This window comes from Rattus norvegicus, chromosome 3, assembly GCF_021556685.1.
Source record: "Rattus norvegicus strain SHRSP/BbbUtx chromosome 3, alternate assembly SHRSP_T2T, whole genome shotgun sequence".
Classification (NCBI taxonomy): domain Eukaryota; kingdom Metazoa; phylum Chordata; class Mammalia; order Rodentia; family Muridae; genus Rattus; species Rattus norvegicus.
The window spans coordinates 29,217,657-29,231,581 of NC_141536.1; the positions used below are offsets into that span (position 1 = coordinate 29,217,657).

Here is a 13,925-nt window from a genome sequence, read left to right on the forward strand (position 1 = left end):
CTTGCTTCTTCTATTCTTCCTCCTTCACATTATTCAATTCTTTCTTTCAGTATTTGTAACATTATACTAATATGTAGCAGCTACATGTACAATTCAAAGAATGAAACCTTCTCCTTCCAACAAGCTTGGCCTATAATCCAAGGGAATGCCAGTATCCTTGGCCTCTGTATAGACTTGTACTGTTAGATTAGTGATGCTGATGTCTGCAAGCCTGGGCCAAATCAGCACAATGTGATTGGTACCGAGATGCTCCACTTTCTTCTTTTCTGTGGAATCCTATAGCTCTGTAGAGCTTATAAATAATTGAGTTATTTTTAAACCACTGGATGATTTCCAGTCACTCTATTTTACACGGGATTAATTATGTAAGAAAACGGAATTGTTCCTCACCAGTGTTACAATTTTTTAAAAACAACATGTTGTTTAAATTCAGGTTTGGCAACTCCAGCCTGAACCCCCTCATATTTATGGCACCACACCCATAGCATAATAAAACCTTTAGAGGTCTTTTGTCTTCTCCCTTGCCTTCTATTTTTTCTCAAGGGTGTTTTATGCTGGAAGATGCAAACAAAAGTTGTCCAGATGTTATTTGTATCAGAACAGAATTTCAGTCCAGCTATCTGTGGTTGCAAATGTTTATTTTAATGGGTTATTGTGTAATCTTTGCTGTGTAGACCTTCATGGCCTTATATGAGCAGTCTCGGCAATTCCAGGACATTGTTTTTTAAAGTATATCGTTTTAGTCCAATGGAATGATTAGTTGTCACCACAGGGGCAGAGGCTGCAGCACCTGGAGAAACACAAAGTGTATTTTTGTCTGTGTCCTTGTGTTGACACTGTTCAAACTGCCCAATTATGAAAGCATGACTGATGGACTTTAGGTAAGCAGGGGGAAGGTGTGGTCCAGGCCCTAGCAACAGCCTTAGCCCTTGGAGACAAAGTTACATGGCTGCAGTAAACATACCCGTGGTGTTGAAAAACAGGCCAGCTGCTGACCCATACAGCTGATGGAATGAGAGAAGGGCTTAGCTAAGCCGCAGCAGTGTGAGCCTGGAGTTTATTTTAGTGATTACAGCAGGCATGGGCTGGGCTTATTATTCATTTTTAGAATTCTAATAAAATCTTAACTAATGTTTCCTTGATACTAAAGTAAATTGTTTACCTCGTATCTAAAAACACACATTGGATCCAGTGTACCAATTAACAGTGAGGAGTTTCTAAGGCTTAAAATTAATATGAAGCTGAATTGCATTACGGAGGAATAGATTTGATTGTTCAGATAGTTATAAAATTTAGGGCAACTGATTTTCTTTGAAAACATATATACACACATATACGTATATGTGTTATATATATACATATTATATGTAAATACACCATATATTAATAATATTTGTATAATAATTGTTAATGGAATACACAAGTGAAGGAGTCATTCATTCTCTGCTGGGAGAATAGCCAGTAAGCAACACTTAAAACAAGCTATCTACTGCAGAAGAAATACCAGGATTTTTTTTTTAATCTTAGTGGATTGACATTGAATACTGATATGTCTTCCAGCTATTCTTAAGGATTTTACATTGACTTATAAGCAAAGCCAGATGCCCATGTTAAATTAAAACTGAAAAGAATTTTGTGAATCGTTTTTTTGAAAGAAATTAATTTTTGTGTAAGTTGTATCGCTGTCAAGTGTCCTGGTAAGGTTTCTTCATCCAGCAATTAGTGTGCAGTGAGAAAAAGCTTTTGGAAGTGTCGGCAAAACATAAACTTTTATTCTTTCACATCACTGCATGGATCAGTCAACCTTGTAAACAGGACTGTTGGATTAATAGCCAACAGTCCTCAGAGTACAAAATTCTTGATGAAAGTCAATTCTTATTCTAGTAGCTTTGAAGATCATTGTCATTTTTGGAGTCTGAAATGTCTATAGTATCTCAGTCTGCTTACCTCAGGGTCATGCAGATCTCTACCTCTTAAGAATGAGAATCTGGGGGGTTGGGGATTTAGCTCAGTGGTAGAGCACTTGCCTAGCAATCGCAAGGCCCTGGGTTCGGTCCTCAGCTCCGAAAAAAAAAAAAAAGAATGAGAATCTGCCTTGACATGTAAGTGAACCAAGTGTTATAGAGCAAAGCCAATTTATGCAATACCTTTCTTAGTCTCCCTAAATATAGGATTTATTTGAAATATCAAATCATCACCTTAAGTCCACTACTATAATCATATATAGTAGCAGTTAAATATGGCACATTGTGGATGAAGAGATAAGAATGAATGGAGCAGAAATGCATTCTGCTGCTACTAGCAATATCGGGAGGACCCACTCCTGCATTAGGAATCTAAGTAATCAGAATCTGGTGACATTGTCTGCATTCCGCTAGAAGCCAAAGTTGACAGGAGCTCATGACGTAAACATTTTATAAGGGAAGTACTAGAAGAATGAGTCTAGGGTAGTAAAGACAGTCCCTGGGAGGTGAAGTCATCCTTTAAAGGGCAGTTTCCCAGCTATCCCAGTGTGTGGCTGAAGCATACTTTCTCAGGGATATCTTGGATACTGAGCATAGACATGGAAATGATTCATTCATAAAATGAGGGTGCTGGGGTATTGACACATCATGGCCTGCTAGTCACTCAGTAAAGTTATTCCATAAAGGTTAGATGTAGAATAAATGGAAACCATAATCAAGTTTGTTCCTACGCAGTATTCCTACACTGTCATATGTGTTTAAATATACCGTCCTGAATCTGGAAAATGATCCCTGAGGCTTAGAATGAAGACAGGGTTCATTGGCCATCAGTCAGGTCGCAAAACAAATTCTGCAGAATAAAGGAAACCAGACCAGCATCTGCCACACAGGAAAAAAAGATGTCTGTAAACACTTAACACAAAGGTGTGGTTTGGTTTATGTTATTAAATTTATCCTAAAAATATTATTATAAGGACATTTGGAAGTGGATTGCCTGGGTAATAAATGGATCTTTTTCTTTTTAAAGTTCAAGTCTATGTGGTCCTCTGGTCCTCATCGCGATAATGAATTCTCAGCTATCATAGAGCTGCTCAAGGTGTCCTGAACAACGATGACCACACACTGAGCTCAAGGAAGTGTATCAGCCGTACATTCAGCTTTGGTGAAATACAAACAGATCTTGTTCCTTGTGATTTCCCCACATTTCGTTAAAAGAAATCTATGGAAAGAAACTAACAAAATCTTGATAAACTGAAAAATGTACCATTTAATTTCTGTTAGTAGAATTTTCACTGTAGCTGCCAAAAGGAAGCAAAAGATAATAAATGATTAGGTAATCATTTGTCTATTTAAGCAAAACTCGTGCATGCTTTTTATTATGTACTAGGGCCTAATAAAAAATGAGTGCCATGAAGATGTCTAGACAAATTATGAAGGTCTTTGGAGTGTTTGAGATCTTATATCGAAATTCATTTCTGCGATTTTCTAGCTAGATTAAGTGCTAGCTCCTCACATTTTAATTTTCTCACCTAGAAAATAAGAGTAGTGGAATTAAGGGACTTAGTGAGATTTCACTTAAAACACATTGAAGAATTCTCTTGACATATATCAATTTTCATACATTATTACGGTTTTGTGATAAGGGTATTGATGGGAATGCTGTAGTTGCTCTCACCTGCTAAAGTTGCTGTAGCCTGCTAAAGGTGGCTGATGGAGACCTGCGTGATGCGTAAACACCTCACAAGGGCTCCAAATTCCAGAGGATTCAATGTAGTTAAATGAAGTGTACCCAGAGGAAACGGAGCATCTAAGTGTTTCTTGGGAGAGCAAAAGGCCTCTAGTGGTGATAAGGTTCAGGATGAATTCCATGCTACAAAACAAAGAGTTCTGGATGGACCTGAAGTACCTGGGACTCTTGAGCATCAGGTGCCCGAGTCTGATGATGTAGAGCGGCTTCTAGGTTGTAGGGGTCGATGGTTCTTCCCGAGATTCCTCCCTTCCTAGTTACTGCCCCTTCTGTAGTAGATTTTGTGACTTTAGTAGTAACCTTGCTTATCTCAAACTTCGGTGAGGAAGTCCCTCATTTAGTTTTCAAACACTTAAGTTTTGATCCACGACGATCACCCTGTATCTATGAATAGTTATTAACAATTTTTAATTGGATATCTCAGAGTTAATATCCAAAACCCATGTTTTTTTTTTGTATTGCCTTCTGATGTTTACTTTAACCATTGTCCTTTCCAGCTCAATTCACGATATTCTATCTCATAACAATGTATTATTTATTCAGAGTCTCAATGATGCCCAGCACAGGATCTCTGATATCTGCATCTGTTATTCTTAATCCCACTCGGATTATTTGAGTGGTCTCAAAATTACCCCACAGCTTCCTATTCTGAGCCCCCAAAGCCAGAAAGCTGCCATCTTAATCCTGAGAAACTTGTGGAAGACTGTCGAAGGTCCAAATCCCTTTCCTACAGTCTCAGAGAGTTCGCCTCTATCGCGCTCCTTACCTGTGACCTCATTTCTCTAGCTATTTCATTATTGACTTTGTCACTCCAATGTCACTGTGCTCTTTGTTTGTTAACAAATAACAGCTGCACACTCGAGCTTGGTGCCTTTGTTCTGCCATTTCCACTGTGGGGACATTGTACTCTTGGATATTTTCACACGGAATGTTGGCATTTTCCTGGAATCTTTCCATAGAGGTTATCATTGTTAGTCATGCTTTACACACCCCCCCCCAACACACGCATACTCCTTGCAGTCTATAGCACCCCGTAGTATTCTGACAGCTATTTAATGTCTATCCTTCCTACCTCCTGTGGTATAGGCCCCCAGTGCTGACATCTTCATGTAGTCTGTTCAGATGTTTCCTGAGTGCTGGTTGGTGATCCATGTGTCACAGCATAATCTGTCTTTCTTTTGAAATGTGTGTTTGTTACACTCTCAAGAACAGTCCCTTTCTTTCACAGTGCCCAGTACGCAATGTTTAGAAGATCGAGGTATTATTTAGACGATTTTATTTTGTAAAAGATTTTTTTTTCTCCACCGGAATGGGGAAATTATAGCTGCGAGGTTCACGTTTGAAAAAAAATGAACTAATAAATAACACAGTGAGTCACAGCAATGTGGCAAACATTATGTGTATTACTTCATTCAGATTCGCAGCAATATCATGAGTCGTCGTCTCAGCTTTAATGATTTCAAAGCTGGAGATTAGGGAAGTTTACAGACGTGTCAATATTCACACAATAAGTGGAGTGAATCGAGCTTAGAAATAGGGTTTTCTGTTGCCTAGTTTTTTAAATATTGATTGTCACCTGTGTTTGGTAAATCAGAATCTATTATGCAGATCTGAGAAAAATTGAAAATGAAGAGAAATCTCTGAACCTAAGGCGTGAGGCACAAATGCTTCAAAACAGCTGTCGCTCTCTCTCCCAGGCGCTGCCCTGTTAGAGCCGGTGGCTGCACAGAGACCTTTTTTGCTGTTTAAAGAGAAGACCCTGCTACAATAATCAGAGCATGCGAGTCAGGTATCCCCACCAAACAGGCCCTACTAACTTGTTTTGCAAAGTTGCCGTTTCCAGTAACTGCTCAGATCGATGGACTGAACGTAATCTTTGTGACATGATTTTTTTTTTCTGATTTAGGTATTTATTGGATATGTCCAAAACTCTGATCAGCATTTTGACATCCGATTCTCATGTCATTTTATGCAAAAGCTTGTCTTTTTGTGATACTGTCACCATTCTTTTGAAACTAAGTCGAACATCATTGGAAGTGTTCTTTGCTCTTTTTCATAGCTGCATGCACAGCTCTGAGTGGACTTTTCCTATCTCATTCCTACATTAACAACCTCTATTATTTTCATCACATGCCTTGACGTATTTGCCACTTTCAGATCAAGAAGTCGTTCTGGAGGGAGAACCACATTTCAAGTTTACTTAAGAAAGGTATTTTACCTGACTCAGTGGCACACGCCTGCAATTCTAGCAACCTGGGAGCCTAAGGCTCGATGGACAACTTATCAAGAATCTGTCTCACAAGAAAAATAAAATAAGAGGAAGAATTTTCTGCTTCTTTTACCCTAGTCTCCTGTCAACCAATAATAAGGATTTATATACAAAAGTAGAAGCATAAAGTTTTATGGAAAGGGGGCCTTTTGTAGAGACAAAATGACAGCATTTTGTCATTTTTCTCTCGTATGTGTGAGAAATGAGATCAGGATGTCTAAATGGCTCTCCCATGGGCCCATTACTAGATGACTAAGATGTCTCTACATCTCAGTGCTCACATACTTGTCTTGTGAGTTGGGTGATTTTATTCAGGTGAAGGAGCTGACTGAGGTTAGAGATGTTTTCTCACCAGATGCTCACAGAGCTAACTATGATCAGTAGTATCATGGGGGGAGGGGTCTATTTTAACTTATTCTGTTTCCCTTAAATGGATGTGTGAGCATGGAGACCTCTGGAGAAACAAAAAGTTTGCTTTTAACTTATTAAATTTATTCCTGAAAGTTAGTCTCTGCAACTAGGAATTCAAGTCTTAACCTCTACATTAAAATGAATGAAATGACTTGTGTTAATTTTCTTTTATTCTTAAAAACGTCATTCCATGTATCAAGCACACAGACTGTGTGCAGCTAGCTTTATTTACTTTCCTCATAAAGTCATATTGTAGCCAATATGTAAAGAGTCAAGTTGGAAAGCAAGGTTTCCAGAGAGTTAAGTTTGTTCATCCTGAGTTTATTTTTTGCACGTGAGCACACACCATCAGTTCACCTAGCCTCACATCCCGGTTGCCATGAGTTAGTGCAGTTGTTACTCCGTTAGCCTAACCTTCAATTTGCTGGGTTTTGAATTCAGAATTACAGCTTACAAATGCAGTTCAAGCTGATACAAGGGCTTCTTTTGAATTTTTAATCATATGAATTAAAGATTGTTGGAGATGCTTTCTAGAGTTCTGCTAGGAGTGATCTAATGCATTGCAAGGTAAGTATACATAAGCCCAGGGGATTGGATGTGCAAGGGTAGTAAGGATAGTGACACCCTCGATTGTGTACTTTGAGTAGTAACAAAGCATTCATTTAAACTGCACCTTAGCCAATCACAGTGTTACTTAATAGTACACTGTCTGCCAGCGTAACATGTATTTTGCAGCAGTCTTCAACTGCACAGGAGTAAAAGAGAGGGAAGCACAGATACAAAACCTCCCTTATAGCAAACCCTAGAGTGGTATAGAGAAACCAGAGGGTGATAAACACACTAGGGAAATACTTGATCACTGCTACAGGACTTCTTTAAAACATCGAGATCTCTCACTGCGGTTTCACAAGTGATGAAGACTTTTTGTAAAATTTCATGATTGTGGAACTCAGTATTAATACGTTGTCAGTAGCAAAGCAGGAAAAAAAATAGTAATTTCCAGAAGGCACCAGAATCACATTCAGTACAGTTAGGTTGTGTGGAGTTTTGCTCCATTTCTCCCTCTCTCTCTCTCTCTCTCTCTCTCTCTCTCTCTCTCTGTGTGTGTGTGTGTGTGTGTGTGTGTGCATGCGCATATGTGTGTAGAGTGTACTAAATAAGGCTGCAGAAATGTGCCTTTTACAATTTAAGAATGGTTTGAGAAACAGCTTAGGATATTTGAATTCCGTTTCTATTTTCCAAATTCCGACTATTGTCATGTTTCCTAGAAATCTAGCCCATATATACCTTATGGTATATACAAAATAATAAAAATGATACATGTGAATTTGACATCCAATCTCTTGTATGTATATGTGTGTATGATGCATGTCTTTGTGCATTCAAATGTGAGTATGGACACACACACACTACAGAATGCATGTGGCGGTCAGAGGACAAAGTTGGCTGTGGTCCTTGCTTTGCACCTAGAGAAGGCATCTTTTCTATTGCTACTTTGTACTCAAGGATAGGTGGTCCATGCCTTCCATTGATTCTCCCATGTGTCTACCTCCCACTCTGATGCAGGATTCTAGACACAGGCAAAGCTTTATATGGGTTCTGCCGATCTGTACTCAGATCAGAACTCTTTTTTTACCCCAGAGCTGAGAACTGAACCCAGGGCCTTGTGCTTGCTAGGCAAGCGCTTTACCACTGAGCTAAATCCCCAACCCCAGATCAGAACTCTTGTAAAGCAAGCATTTTGTCCAGTGAACCATCTCTAAAACCTGAGAGCCTAGTTTCTAGTAACTACTAGAAGATGCCTAGAATGTGGTGGTGGTTTGAGTGGAGAAAGTTTTGTATTAGTTACTTTTTAAACAATAAAATGTATTTATGTGTGCATTTTCATTAAAGCCTTTCATTTTTTGTGTAATATTTTTAAAATAAATTTTCATCGTACTTGAGATTTTCATACATAAATCCACCGACACCAAATTTTCTCCCCAATTTTATTTTATTTTATAGTTTGCCATGCTGAGAATCCAACTCAGGGCCATGGATGCAAACCAAATGTTCTTTGGTTCGTCCCCATCCCCTGCTGGCTTCTCTTCATTATCATAGCAAGAGATTCGCTATGTGGTAACTGTTTCAGGATGCACATTTTTTTCTTTATCATGTTAGCAGGGAGGACAGGGCAATTCTTTGTAATTATCCAGGTTTACATATAAAGTCTAAGTGTGACTTTTTTGATCAAAACAGAATAAAGTGAGCAGATAAAATAACACCAACCAACACAAAATGAATCATGGGCTTCTCTATTTCATAATTCCACGAGCCCCTTGGTATGCTCATCACCTGGAATAACCACCCTGCCTTCTCACAGACGGAAAGCTGCACACAGTCCATTTCGCGTGCTCTGCTTCTCTTCATCAGAATGGGCGTGTGTTAATAGACGGTCATGGATGGACTGTGTCCAAGACCGAAGGAAAGACTGATCTTTGAATTCTTCAGCAACAGTGTCACACTTCCAATAGTTTATTCAATAAGTTCATGCAGTGAACTTCTTCTCTGATATCAGATCTTCGGTAAGACAGTCGAGAAGTTTACCTTTCTTTGAGGCCAAGTGCAGGCTTTGCTCTATGCTTGCAAATGTATCTGAACAACACAAAGCCAGATAAAGACAAGAGAATAAAGAGTTTAGCCATTGAAGACGCCCAGAATTGGCTACCAAACAAGGGGATGCGTGGCGACCGGGGGCTGAAGGACTGATAGTGCTTAGTGTGGTGGAGCAAAAGGCAAGAAGTAACTGAGGGGAATAGGTTTTGGACAGCGTTTGAATATTTTTTGACCATGTGATGAAATGGTCGCTTAAAGCACTTGGCTGCTCTTAATTATTTTTATTTCTATTTTATTTTTTTTTCATGTGGTTACTTCATAGACACATTTGTTTTCCAACCTCGGCTCTCGAGCAGTATAATATAGAATGCCTCATTAGCAATGGAAAATGGGCTTAAGTTCCTAGCAGGAATGCTCTGAATAATGCTTTTAGATATGGAAGGAGTTAGCAAGGGAGGTTAAAGTACCTCTGGCTTTCCTCTGGAGAACTTTAAGGAAAGCAAAACTTTTTATTTAATCCACAAATTTTGCATAACTTCTATTCTCTATGCAGCCCCTACGAGCTCTCCTTGGTCCTATCTTATTCTATCTTTGCTTGGAAGTGCTGATTGTAAGAAGAGAAAATACCTCTTCTTGGAGCGGGCGGGTGATGCAAGTTTGCTAAGAACCCACCTCCCACGTGTGTCTGTCCAGTTTATAGAATGGTTCAATTCCCCTACTGAAAGTGGTCAGATGAGGGCCTCGGTATTTAAAAGTGGTCCGTGGAGCAATAGCGTCAACAACCTTGGAGACTTTATCAGAATGCAAACTGAAGCTGGCTGCCATATTTGCTCACTGAGAAACGTTGGGGTTCAGGGAAATGTCGCCTCTCTGCATACTCAGATACACCTGTTCTACCTACTGGTAAAGACGGAGCAGCTCATCAGACTCTTGAAATGTCCGACGACCGCAGAACGGCATTAATTAGGGGCAGAACAAGCAACTCCTTACCCGGCAACGTCTGCACGCTGACGGCAGCTTACCTCTGTGTGAGCCAAAGTTTATACTTCTTGGCTCACATGAGGGCTCACCTATAAATATTCAAACAGTTCAGCAAAGCACTGTACTAGGCACACACACAAAAACGAACCTTAAAGAAGGCAGCGATGGGTCCCTCTTGCAGAGGAAAAGAGAATCTCTCCTGAGTAGAGCCAGGCATGTGTTTTGGCTGCTGATGCTTCCCTTTAAAATTCGTTTCTTTTCCACAGTTTATACTTTGCAGGTGGAAAAGCCTTCGTTCGCTACAGAGAGAGAATGGTTCCATCCGTCCCTGATGTGACTTCCTCAGCCTGCCCAGGAGTTTACTCAGAATGCTATCTTTAGGACATTCTAAAGGGAGGCAGACACCAGAAAGAACAACAGCTGAGATGCTCGCATCTAACTCAGATCTGAAGGAGGAAACTGAAGCCTCTGCCACAGCTGGAAGAATGGGGAGCCTAGCACTGGCAACGGGCAAAATGGCTCTTCATTTCCTCTCTTGTGATCTTTCCTCTCTCATTTTGCGAATCTCAATACATAGTTGAGACTTTTCCCAGATTCACAATCAACTCTGATTATCTCCCTCCTCTCTCCACTTTTCCCTTTTTAGTTTCTTGGATGCTGTTAGAGGAAGAAGATAAAAGCTATCTGGCATGGAACATTCTCGCTTTCTTTAAACATTTTTTTAGGTCACTCAGTATTTGTCTAAGGCTTGAGAAAAAGGAGAAAATATGGTCAACGGATAAAGAAAAGCAGAAGTTTGGTTTCTCTTCAAATATGTTTTTTTCATCTCTGACCTCATATGAAAACTTTGCAGTGCATCCAGTCATAATATTTACATAATTTTAAGCAGGTAGTGACATTTCTGGTGACAAAATCATTATACAGTGTTTATGTCGTCTTGTTCTCCCATGGTTTCAGAGCTCTTTATTTTCTTTGGGATTTAACGTATGTGCACAATTTAGTTTGAAAGAACAGCCTAGAAACAGTTTCGTTGCTTTAAGCTATTCAAAACTTTTTGCTTACTTGAGCATCAACTCTTAAATTCTCCGTAATTATTCTAATCCTCGGCTGGAGCTCAACAAGACTCATGTAGCGCTAGGATTTCCTCATACCGGATACTGAGCCACACAGCCCCGTAGCGCTAGGATTTCCTCTACGGAGCCGCACAGCCCAGTAACTCTGCTTTACCTGAAGCACGCTTCCACTTCCTCATCCCGTGGGCTGCTGCAAATCGTGCTTGGCTAAGAGATTTATAGATAAATTATATACGAACTGACAGTGAAATGGCTAGATTCGGGAACACCAGTTTCAAGGTGTGAGGGAGGGAGAAAATAATCAAGCGACAGAATCCCTGTATGCCCTGCTTACCCCAGAAGCAGATGCAGGAGCATGTTGGAAAAAAAATGCGAGAAGACAGAAATAACAGGCTGACTCTACGATAATTGCATGCGATCGGCATGATGGTGTAGTCCCACACCTGGATCCAGAAACAAAATGCACAAAGATAGGGATGGGGGGTGGTGGTAAAATGACTTAGCAACAGCATGTGTGAAAGAGGCTCAGGCATTTAGTTGACAATAATCTCAGTAGGAGCCAACAGTAATGTGGCTGCCAAAAAAGGCTGATGGGCCCTGAGGCTGTATTAATAGTAGTGCTGCGGTACAGTAGGAGCCCTAATGGCGCCGCTCTTTGTGGTATTATACTCACGGAGAACCTTTGTAGTCAGCCCTCTGGGCCCCACTTGGACCTGTTTGCCCGGGATGGTGGCACACATCAAGTGTGAACTATGTTCTAAGGTCCAGTCGGAAACGCCAAGGAGACTTATCTTTAGAAATTGGTAAGAAGGAATTTCGGCATCCATGTCTTGAAGTTAGACAAGAGGATTAAAAACAATCCACTCCAAGTTCCCAGTCGAGTGCTTCCTTCCTGTGTGCTCAGAATTCATAGTATTTGAAGATTGACATCAGAGGGGTTTAGGGGAAAACGGGAACTTTTGGAAGAGATGGATGAAACTGTCATTCTGGAGAGCCCAAACGTTGGATGAACCAAGGGAAATACCGAGATCTAAAAGTGGCTAGGCCATTGATTAAGTATCCTAGAAGGGAGCTCAGATAAATAAATATCATATGGTCTTACAGATAGAGAAATGAAACATTAAACAAAGACAAAAACCAGTAGATCTTTGAAGAACAAAACATTTCTGCTTATAAATGGAATTTTGGCACTTTAAGCAAGATTTTATGTCAGCATACTAGTAGAGATGGCCGAAAACCCATGCTCACATGATGTACAAATGGGCCTACTAGAAATTAGGTTCTTAGTAAAAAAATAAAATTTAATTTCTGCATCTACCTTATTTTGATATTTGATCAAAAAGATTACTTATTTCATTGTCTTATAAGAAAATTGCTGAGTAGTAACCAAATTTAGTATCTTTTAATATGCTGTATCCTAAATTTTTCTTAAAGGTATACACAAACATGAGATATTTTATTTTCAGATTTTTCCCTGAGAAGAATTTATATGCTTCTCTCATGGGCATTTACTAAACAGAGGCTTAATGATATTATATATTCATGAATTTGAATGTGATTTTATTTTTAAGAAGGAGAAGGATTAGTGAGTAACAGATGAGGACCATGATTTTTGATTCTAATACTTCCCAGGTACTTGATCTTTTTTTTCTCTTTATTTTCTATTCTGGCAATGGCTGAATACATCAATAATATTTTAGTCAAGAGATAGTGTTTATTTAAATCTTACCCCTCTTTTTGGAAGAACTTCATACAAGAATACCGAATTTATGGAATTTCCAGCCCTTTCTCACCTCACTCAACTTCTCCCATGTCCTCCTAATTCTTTTTAAAATTCTTGTTCTCTTCTGTACTTGTTTAGGCAGTGTTCAGTGGAAGAGGTAGCAGTGATCTGGGGCTTTTTTGATGCTTCTGAGATAGGTCAATCCAAACTGTGGCCTTTTAATTCAATATATAAGGAAATGATTATAGTGTTTTCAAGCAAAAGGTTATTATCTGCTGTCTGTCAATGTGATTACAGTAAATGCAGATGGATATTAGTCTTGGTGGAATTCATTACTCATGGGATAGGTCACTGAATAGGCTTAACCTATTTTTGGAATAGAAGCCTTCATATTCCAAACTTTAAAACAGTAAAATAATAAAGAAAATGAACTATAAATATAAATATAAGCAATTTATTTATATTTATAAATGACAATTTTACATAATTTTACACATTTACATAATTATATATTTATAACTATAAATTATATTTATAAATATAGTTTTCTTATAAGCAAAGATTCTTATAAAAAAGGACTTCTCTAAACAATGTAAATATGAATTTCCATACAGACAAGTATGTATCAAGCACATGAAGAACATAGTCAGAAAGTTAGACAGATTCAAGGTATCAAAATTTCTACAAAACAATTTACTAAGGATAAATTATGAATAAAAATGTGAAATTAAAACAACATGTATTTATTTATATGTACTATATGTGTGTGCGTATGCATGTGTGTGTGTGTGTGTGTGTGTGCACGTGTACACTATACATGTTTGTACTGGCTGTTTTATAAAGTTGTTAATATATGTTATTTGAAGTAAAAAATAGTGAACTTCGTGCACTGAAATATTTCCACTGGGGAAATATGACTGTAAGCAGCTAGAGGATACTTGCTTGGTGCTTAACAACGTAAGATTGCAGCCACACTGTGTGTAAGAAAGCCTCTGTCCATCACGTGCTTCCTCTGTAATCTTGGGACAGTCACTTAATTCTCTAGCCCTGATTCTCTCAACATAACCTGCCTCATAAAGTCGTAAGTGAAAATCTCAGTACAGAGTGACCAGGAGCTGTTCGGTAAATAGGGAGGGCTTATACCCTTGCAGAACAGTGCAAA

General features: G+C 39.0%; 1 long non-coding RNA gene across 1 annotated transcript; it reads right to left on the reverse strand.

The window, feature by feature from the left end:
- Positions 1–625: 625 nt before the first annotated feature.
- Positions 626–4,604, reverse strand: LOC102548934 (uncharacterized). Its single transcript, XR_015684936.1, has 2 exons — positions 4,478–4,604; positions 626–790 (listed from the first exon to the last, which is right to left on the reverse strand). It is a non-coding gene; the product is annotated as an uncharacterized LOC102548934 (long non-coding RNA).
- Positions 4,605–13,925: the final 9,321 nt, after the last annotated feature.